The sequence below is a fragment of the Tupaia chinensis genome, unplaced genomic scaffold, assembly GCF_000334495.1.
Source record: "Tupaia chinensis unplaced genomic scaffold, TupChi_1.0 Scaffold000314_1, whole genome shotgun sequence".
NCBI classification, from domain to species: domain Eukaryota; kingdom Metazoa; phylum Chordata; class Mammalia; order Scandentia; family Tupaiidae; genus Tupaia; species Tupaia belangeri.
The window spans coordinates 3,844,752-3,853,605 of record NW_006159807.1 but is presented as its reverse complement, the minus strand read 5'-3'; positions in this window follow the sequence as shown (position 1 = coordinate 3,853,605).

Below are 8,854 nucleotides of genomic sequence, written 5' to 3'. Positions count from 1 at the left end.
AGAGAAAGGAAGGCCGGCGCCCTCGGCTGGTCCGCGCCGCCTGCCCACGTTGGCGCCGAGCGTGGGACACACCCAGCGCTGGCAGGCCCCGGCCCACCGCCACGCAGCTAATTCCCCCAATTATTAATTTTATTAAATAATATAAGGTGAGCAAATCTTGTACAACATATATGCAAGAAGTTTATGCAAGAAAAAGACACCTGGACTAAACACAGTGTGAGGATCGTAATGTAGGAGAGGGCAAGTTTCAGCCCACAAGGTGAGTTCACTTATCCCTCAAACAGACTCTGCTCCTAAATGGACGTGAAACCGTGGCGTGCACCTGTCTGTTTCTTCCTTGGCATTTCCTGGAACTTTTATGTATTAGAACGCAGAATTGGTCAAGAACTTGCTCTCTGGGGGTATCAAACCAGTTTCTTATCCTTCCAGGCCGGGTCACAGCTTTGACTGTCACTCCCACTCTGCCCGGTGGCAGGAGCATCGCACAGGGGAGTGCCCCAGATCACCTCCCCAGTACCGAGGTTCAACTTCCAGGCTCCTTTCTCTGTTTAACTCCATTACTAGTTTCTCTCAATCAGGGAGACCCTTTCCTCCTCCAGATGGGTCCCCCAATGCGCTCTTTCCTCTCGCTCCTGCATCACTTCTCCGTGGGACATCTTTCTCATACAATCCTATTACATGTATTGTAAGCATTTTGATCACGGTATAAAGAGATGTTGCGTTGCAGTTTTTTTTAAAAGCAGAAAGCCAGCATGTAAGAGATTTCCAATGCTTCTTGCTCTTAATATTTCTTTTCTCCTGCTTTGACTTGAGACAGAGTGGTGATTATAATTACTTTATAACACAATGGAATGGATTATTATAGCAGAAGAAAATGTTCCAAAGGAGTACTTAAATCCATCAAAGCATCCCTTATCCAAGTTTGCTAACTTAAATGAAGAATTGTTAACAATGTATTCTCTTTCATTTGTCAAGTGTCCTTCCTGACCTCTTATTGTTTCCCATTTTGAAAAGAAATTACAGTAAAATTGTCAGAGCTATCTTTCTCTGGATCCAAAGTCTACTTAGTTCTGTAACTTGGGCTTATCCCGTGTGTTAGTCAGGGTTCTCTAGGCAGACAGAGCCAACAGGACACACGTAGAGTAAGAGCGGATTTACTAGGGGAGTTGACGCATGCGATTGTGGCAGCTGAAACGTCCCACAACAAGCCGTCTGGGAGCTGGACACTCTGGGGTGATGGTAGCGTGGTTCAGTACAAATCCCAAGGCTGCAAAGGCAAGAAAGTCGATGGTGTAACTCAGAGTATTAGGCTGAAAGCCCGAGAACTGGGGGGACTATTGTATACCCTGGAAACCAAAAGCAGGCAAGACTTGGATTCCAGTGTCCAAAGCAACAGACATCTATCCTGCTCTCTCTCAATAAGAGACCCACAGGTCTTCTGTATTTATTTTCTCTGGGTGCCTTATTGATTGGCTCACACGTGCCCCCCTCAAGGATGAATCTTCACAATCTAACTACTCAGACTCACATGTTAATGCTCTGGAATCACCAACATAGACATACGCAGAGTAATGCTTTGTCAGACTTCTTGGTATTTCTTAGTCCTGTCAAGGTGACACCCAAAAGTATCATGCCTGGCCTGAAACTGTCTATATAATCCACATCCTCTTTCAACAAAGAAACTGCCAGAACAATTACAGGGGCAGCAGATGGTGCAAGGACTCCCCATGAATCCATTCATAGTCTTTCTACATCTGCGATGAATTCTGGAATACGCACGCTCTGCTCAGAATCCCTTGGGACCTGACACTGCCTTGTTCATTGACCTTTTGTGAACATTTCAAACATAAAAAGTCATAAAATTGATAAGCATAAGAAAAGATAGGACCAGCAGATGGCATAGATGTTACGTCGCTGGTCTCTAACATAACTGACTGCAGTTCAAATCATGGACCTGGTAGCTCAAAATCACACCAGGCACGTGTGCATGCATGTCCAAGATCCTGGGAGGAGAATGGAAGAGAAGGGATTGAAGTGTGGCTATCCCCCCTCCCCCTGAGGGTGATTTCTCACTTTCCCTCTCACTGTCTCTGTCTCTCTCTCTCTTCAGCTAGTGCACACACCCTAAGACAAAAATCTCTTTATAAAAAAAAAAAAAAGAAAGAAAGAAGAGCTACCAGCAGTTGGCCTAATGGCTGTGTCACTGGACTACTATGTAGCTGACTGTGGTTCAAATCCCGGACCTGGTGGCTTAAATTCATGTCGGGGGTGTGAGCGTGCATGCTCAAGATCCCAAGAGGAGAATGGTGGAGAAGGGCTTGCAGCATGGCCATCCCTCCTAGGGGGTGATTTCTTGCTTTCTGTGTCTCTGGCTCTCTCTTTCTTTCTGAAGAGTGCGTGTGCCATATAGGAAAAAAAAATTTAAAAAGAGCAAACAAGGTTAGAGAGAGCACATTTTCTCTGTGGGGAAATGTCTATGGAATTACATTAGTCCCTCCTTATCCACAGTTTTACTTTATTCAATTTCAGTTACCTGTGATCCAGAAATATTAAATAGAGGAATTCCAGAAATAAACAATTGATAAGTTTTATAAATTGTGTACCATTCTGAGCAGCATGGTGAAATCTCACACCATCCTACTCCTTCCCACCTGGGATATGACTTGATCTTTGACCAGCATATTTACATTGTATGCACTCCCTGCCCGATAGTCACTTAGTAACCAACTCACTTATCAGATGGAAAAACAGAATATTTAGTTCAGTACTGCCCATGGTGTCAGGCATCCACTGGGGATCTCAGAATATATCCCTGAAGCTGGTGCATTGGGAGCCACAATATAGGCTTTATCCTGGAGTAAGGACAAAACTCAGAGTGACTCTACTATTCTGCAAATTTCCCTCTTTCTATGCCATGAGGTAGTACAGAGGCTTCTCTGACAAGGCAGGGCTTAGAATAGTCTCTACATGAGAAGTAGGAATCAAAACAGGGACCCCGTGGTGGCACAGAGATAACGCAATGTTCTGTGAGGCCAACCTACATGGGAAGGTTCCAGGTTCACTTCTGGAGACCTCTCTGAACATGCTTGAGTGTACCCATGATCTTGGGCTGGGTGCAGCTGAGAGTGCATTGTGCTTTGAGGGCCCTGCTGGGGGTAAATGACTCTCTCTCTCTCTTTCTCTCTCCCCTCTGTTTGCTCACTCTAGCTCATAGAAGAAACAAAGTAAGAAAAAGAGTAAGAGAGAAGGTGGGGTGGGTGGGCAGGTCGGGGCAGAGTGTGGAGGCTAGAACAGCACGTAAAGTCAGTGGGATTGTGTCCTGGGGAACACAGGAAGGTTTGGAGAATAGGAGTGGCGTGACTAACGGAAGTTCTGGGGAGATGAATCCACCGGTGGGGCAGAGTGTGCTCTAGGGCTAGGAGAGATGAGAGGCAGAAAGAGCAGCCAGGCATCCAGGCATAGCCATTGGAATAGAAAAGGAGAGGTGGGTCTGAGAGTCCTGCAGGCACGTGAGTCCTTCGTGCAGCAACCTGGTTTCTCTGTGGATGGCTCCATCCCCATTCCAACACCGCAGGAATCGCTTGATGGTGATGGCGCAGGCCGAGCCAACAGAAGTTTTGATCTGGAGCAGGAGGAACAGATGCGTTGCTGTTTGTGCCACAGAGCAGGCAGGTATCGGCCTCCATCTCCCCTGCTGAGGAAGTTTATCTGTGGCAGTAGAACGAAGCCCACCCACAGGCAGAAGGAAACCAGGGACCAGGGGCAGGGAGAGCAGCCACCACCTAGCAGCTTCATCTGGGCCCCTGGATCCAGTTGTCCCCCTAGTTTTCCAAGTTATATAGCCAATAAATTCTGACACTTGCAGACTCCAGATATACATAGATGGCATTTTTTTTTAAAGTCCCAATAGGAGTATCAGGATATTAAAAAAAATTGGGAATGAACAACTCTAATAATTTTATTCTGGGCAGCAATATATACTGAGTGCAATGAGTAGCACTCATTTTCTGAGAATAAATAAATGAAGCAGGTCAGAGTATTGTTACTGGTTGTTTTCTTATATGGTATATTTACTTTTATATGTTTTATGAGTAAATTTCTGTCTAAATGATGTACTGCAATGACATCTACCCACTACTATGAAATTGATCTTAATATTCATAGAAGAAATAACTGAATAAGGAACAACAGTTAGCGTAATGGCTATGTCGCTGGACTCCCATGTAGTTGACCGCGGTTCGAGTCCTAGACCCAGTGGCTTAAACTCACACTAGGCGCATGTGCGAGCTTGCCCAAGGTCCCAAGAGGAGAATGGAGGAGAAGGGATTGCGACATGGCCTTTCCCCCTGGGGGCTGATTTCTCGCTTTCTGTCTCTGTCTCTCTCTGTCTTTCTGGCGAGCGCATGTGCCCTATAGCAAAGACCTCTCCAAAAAAGAAAAAAATAATAACTGAATATATATTTTAACAAAATTAGAGATATAGCACTGCACTGGTTATGGTTATGGTTAAGGGTTAGAGTTAGAGGCAAGGGTTAGGGTTAGGATTGAGTTAGGGTTAGGGTTAGAAGCAAAAAAATAACAAAAGAAGATAAAGGTAAGCTGCACATTTGTGATCTTTTTCATTAGCACAGTGTTCTCATCTTTAAACCAAGATAAGAAACTGCCTGAGGATATCCTCTTCAGAAGTTTGTTTTTGTTGGGGATAAATTCAAAACTCAAGTTGGGCTCAACCAGCAGAAGTCAAAAGCATGCAGCTCTGTGAAAACCAACAGCCAGCGGGCTTTGCAGGTCAAGAAGGGTTATGATCACGGTGTCAAAACACACATTCTACAGTCCCTAATGCTATGTGTCATTATGCACATTCCATGGAGAAGTAGTTTATGACCCCTCTCTTTGAAGTTGGGTAGCCTTCTAACTTGGTCATAACCCATGGAATGTGGCAAAAATGATGGTGCCTGATTTCTAAGGCCAGACTGGACAAGGCAAGCAGTCCCTGCTTCATTCCTATAACACTGACCTGGAGCCCTCAGCTGACAGGTAAGCAATCCAACTGTCCCAAGACCACCACACTGTAAGGAAGCCCAAATGGGGCCTCATGGAGAGAGCATATGATGAAGCTTAAGATTCCAGAAACAGAGAAGTCCTTGTTCAACCCCTGGCTGTTTCAGACACCCTACTGGAAGCAGGTGGTCCCAGACACTACCACTGGAAGCAGGTGGTCCAACTACTGTTTGCATCTGCAAAGAGAACTGCCTGATCAAGCACTTCCTGAATTTCTAACTCACATAAACCACAAGATAATTTATTGCTCAGTGATAGTAACCAGAATAGTTAGGTAGTTACTGAAAGGGACATTTAACTATTACAGAATGTCCCAATATGCTGGAAAATTTGTCAGACCTCAGATCTATTTTACCAGCTCCAGAATGGATCCTTCTTCAGCTTATTGACTTCATCTGCTCCAAAGAGCCAATATTTAGAATATTGCAATAAACAATTTGAGCTGCCCATAGTATAGCCCTCTGCCTTCAAAAAGAGATATAAAAATGCATGTTAAACCTCTAGTGAAAGATACAGTTTTGTGCAATTAGCAGAGCTCAAATACTAATGTAAATTGCCTAGATTTGTTTTTAATCATGACTCTAACAGAGACAGAAAAAATGAATTATTTATTATGTTAGCTTTAACTACTGGAGATGTAAAACACTTACATATATACCAATGCGAGGCTTGTTATAGTCTTAATTTTCCAATAACAATGAAAAATTTTTGACAGCACACAGATTAGGCACTGAATAAATGTTCCAGTAAGATTACATTATGTAGCTTTTGTAACTCAATGTGGTGGAATATTGCATTTTCCTGCCACTGAAAATAGAGTGAAATGTAGTTATTAGAATTATTGCAATATCTATATGCACATTTTCAGATATAAATGGCATACTATAAACATAAATCATTCAACTCCAACGTGATTATGTTGAAATAATACAACATGGACATAAATGAAGAGAAATGATGTTGAACTGCCTTTCCAGCAACTAAATTTAAACTTCTAGCATGAAGATCAGAATCATAATTGGAAAACTGAGTAAATACTGTGGCAATAGTTTTAACCTGAGAAAAGCATCAATTTCTCTGAGGCTGAAATTGTAGATATACATTCCTATTTATCTCACCAGGCACTTCCTTTACGCTGTACAAAATAGTCATATCACTAGCAGAAATGAGGTAGGATGTTAGCTTCAATCGGAGAGAAAATTTAAATCTGGGGAAGTGGTTGGAACTAAAAAGAAGCAATGGATTTGTTTAAAACACTCTAAATAAAAGGCAAGATACAGGGGACCCTTCATGTACCATAATCTACATCAGCCCACAGGAAATCGGAAAGCAGCAGTAGCTTACGTGTTGAATGTGTTGATTTTCCACCTTTTTCCAAGTGAGTGAACTATACCCTTAGCTGGACTTCAGCATCTGACCTACACAGGGGCCACCATGAGAGTGAGCTATATAGACCAGATAAAAATTGTTTCTTGCCTTGAAGGCACTGAGGCTGGAAACCAGAGGGGACTGTTCATTGATTCCAATAAGGCTATTTACAGAATCGCCAAAGTTGTCCTATTTTGCAATGGACAGCAAGTGAAATTCAGAATAGCGGAGAGGAAAGACAGAAAGGTCGATGTAAAGGGTAAACTTTATTCTGTAACCTTGTTCTCACTGATGAAGCAAGTCATTTACAGTCGTAAAGAACCTCAGTGTCAGTACTAGTTTGTGGCATGGTATGTAAGGTGCTGGACTCTTACATGACTGACTGTGGTTTGAGTCCCAGACCCAGTGGCTTGAAAATCACACCAAGCATGTGTGTGTGTATGCCCACAACCCTGAAAGGAGAATGAAGGAGAAGGGATTGCAGTGTGGCCATTCCCCCCAAAAGGGAGTGATTTCTCACTTTCCCTCTGTCTGTGTCTCTCCAGTGAGCACATGCACCCTATGGGGAAATAAAAAAAAAAAAAAACAACTAAAAAAAAGAACCTCAATGAGCCTTCTAGAGCCTCAAGACCAGTATATATCAAACTAGTGTCAAAGTCTCTTCTTACAACTAAACCTCATAGAATGCACTTTCCTCTCTTAAAATGAAATTCAGGCTAGCTAGACACAGAATTTTTTTAAGTCTATAGAATGGGCATACAATAATGTAAAGGCATATAAAAGTCAAGTAATGAATAGTAATAACATGAGATGTATTTTGATAGACAGATACTCAGGCCTGCAAAAGCCCACCTACTATATATGTGAATGGGAGAGCTGCCAACGCAGACCTAGAGTGGTGAGCTGGTGTTGGCACATGGAGTACGGTCAGCAGTGGTGGACTTGGTGGTGTGGTTTCTCAAACTGGGAGCAACTTTGGGTCAAGTTCCAAGTGATGCAAAGTACAGCCTTCCCTTGTTTTACACGATATTCCTGAAAAATAGAACATTATTAAAACCATACAAAATACTTTGTTTATACTAAAAGGGTGTGTGTATATTTTAAAAGGTTATTTCAACTCAGTGAAGCAAGCCAGACTATGAAGGAGAGTCATTGTATGTCCCCACTTGTTATATACCGAGTGTCTGTACTCTAGGACTGAAACTGATTGACTAAAGGATATAGAAACACAGGAAATGGTTGTGAATATCAGACACCGTGTCTGTGAAAGAGTAGAGTCTGAGGAAGGACATTTAGAAAAAAAATAGAGAGGCAAAGCATTAATGGAACAAAGAAATGTGGTATTATCTGTTGAAGATAATTTTATAGTATTATTAACTGGACTGTGGAGAAATGTACACATGTTGGAATATTCACTTTGTAACCTAAATAATGTGACTGAATGTATAAAAGAACAAGAAATAAAAATAAATAAATTAAAAGATTCTGATAATAAAGTTAAATTTAAAAAATGAGGGGAAAAAGGTTATATGTTCTACTCTCCAGTGATTATGTTTTTCACCTACATTAATTTGTGGTCGTGATATTCAAAGGTCAAGTAGAAAGTGTAGTAATATTTCACTGTACAAAGGTACATCATCCTGCTCCTCTCTCCCTCAATGTCAGTAGGAGCACATTCCCCTCTATCTTTGGCCTCTTTTTCTTTTCTTTTTTAAAAAGCATTTCCAGAGGGCATGTATGCTTGCCAGGGAGAGAGAGAAAGTGCTCCTACTTCTCAAGCACTTTCCATTGGGGACAATCATAATGCAATCTCACCTTCTATTTCCCCACCGTTTGGGATTTTGAGCATGCACACACATACGCCCAGCATGTTTTTCAAGCCACCAGGTCCAGGACTTGAACTGCTACAGGGGCCATGTGAGATCCAGCTGCCTTAACCATACCAGCACCACTGGCTCACCTACCATTATTTTTATAATTAATCTTTCTCTGTGAGTTTTCTAAACATCATAGACTTGAATGAAACAAGCCCCTACCTTTTATTTCAATGGGATTATGACTTCTTCCAACTGATGAGGGTCTCTTTTTTGGTTCCAGAGAAAGAACGGGAGTTGAGGAGAAAAGGATGGAGACTAAGTCAGAGCAGGACCCAGACACCAGAGACTTTGAGGCTGAAGTTCGGGAGAGGCTGCGGGGTCCAGCCCCTGGTATGCCAGAATGTGCTGAACTTGGGATGAATTCCCATTCCAACAAATCCATAAAATGAGAACCAGACAGAGAAATCTCAGGCATGCCCAAGTTTTACCCCTTAGGTTAATAGAGTTAAGAATGTTTGGGGCCAGCAGGTGGCGTGGTGGTTAAGGGCGCTGGACTCCCACATGGCTAACCGCAGGTCCCAGTCCTGGACCCGGCTGCGTGCTTTTTC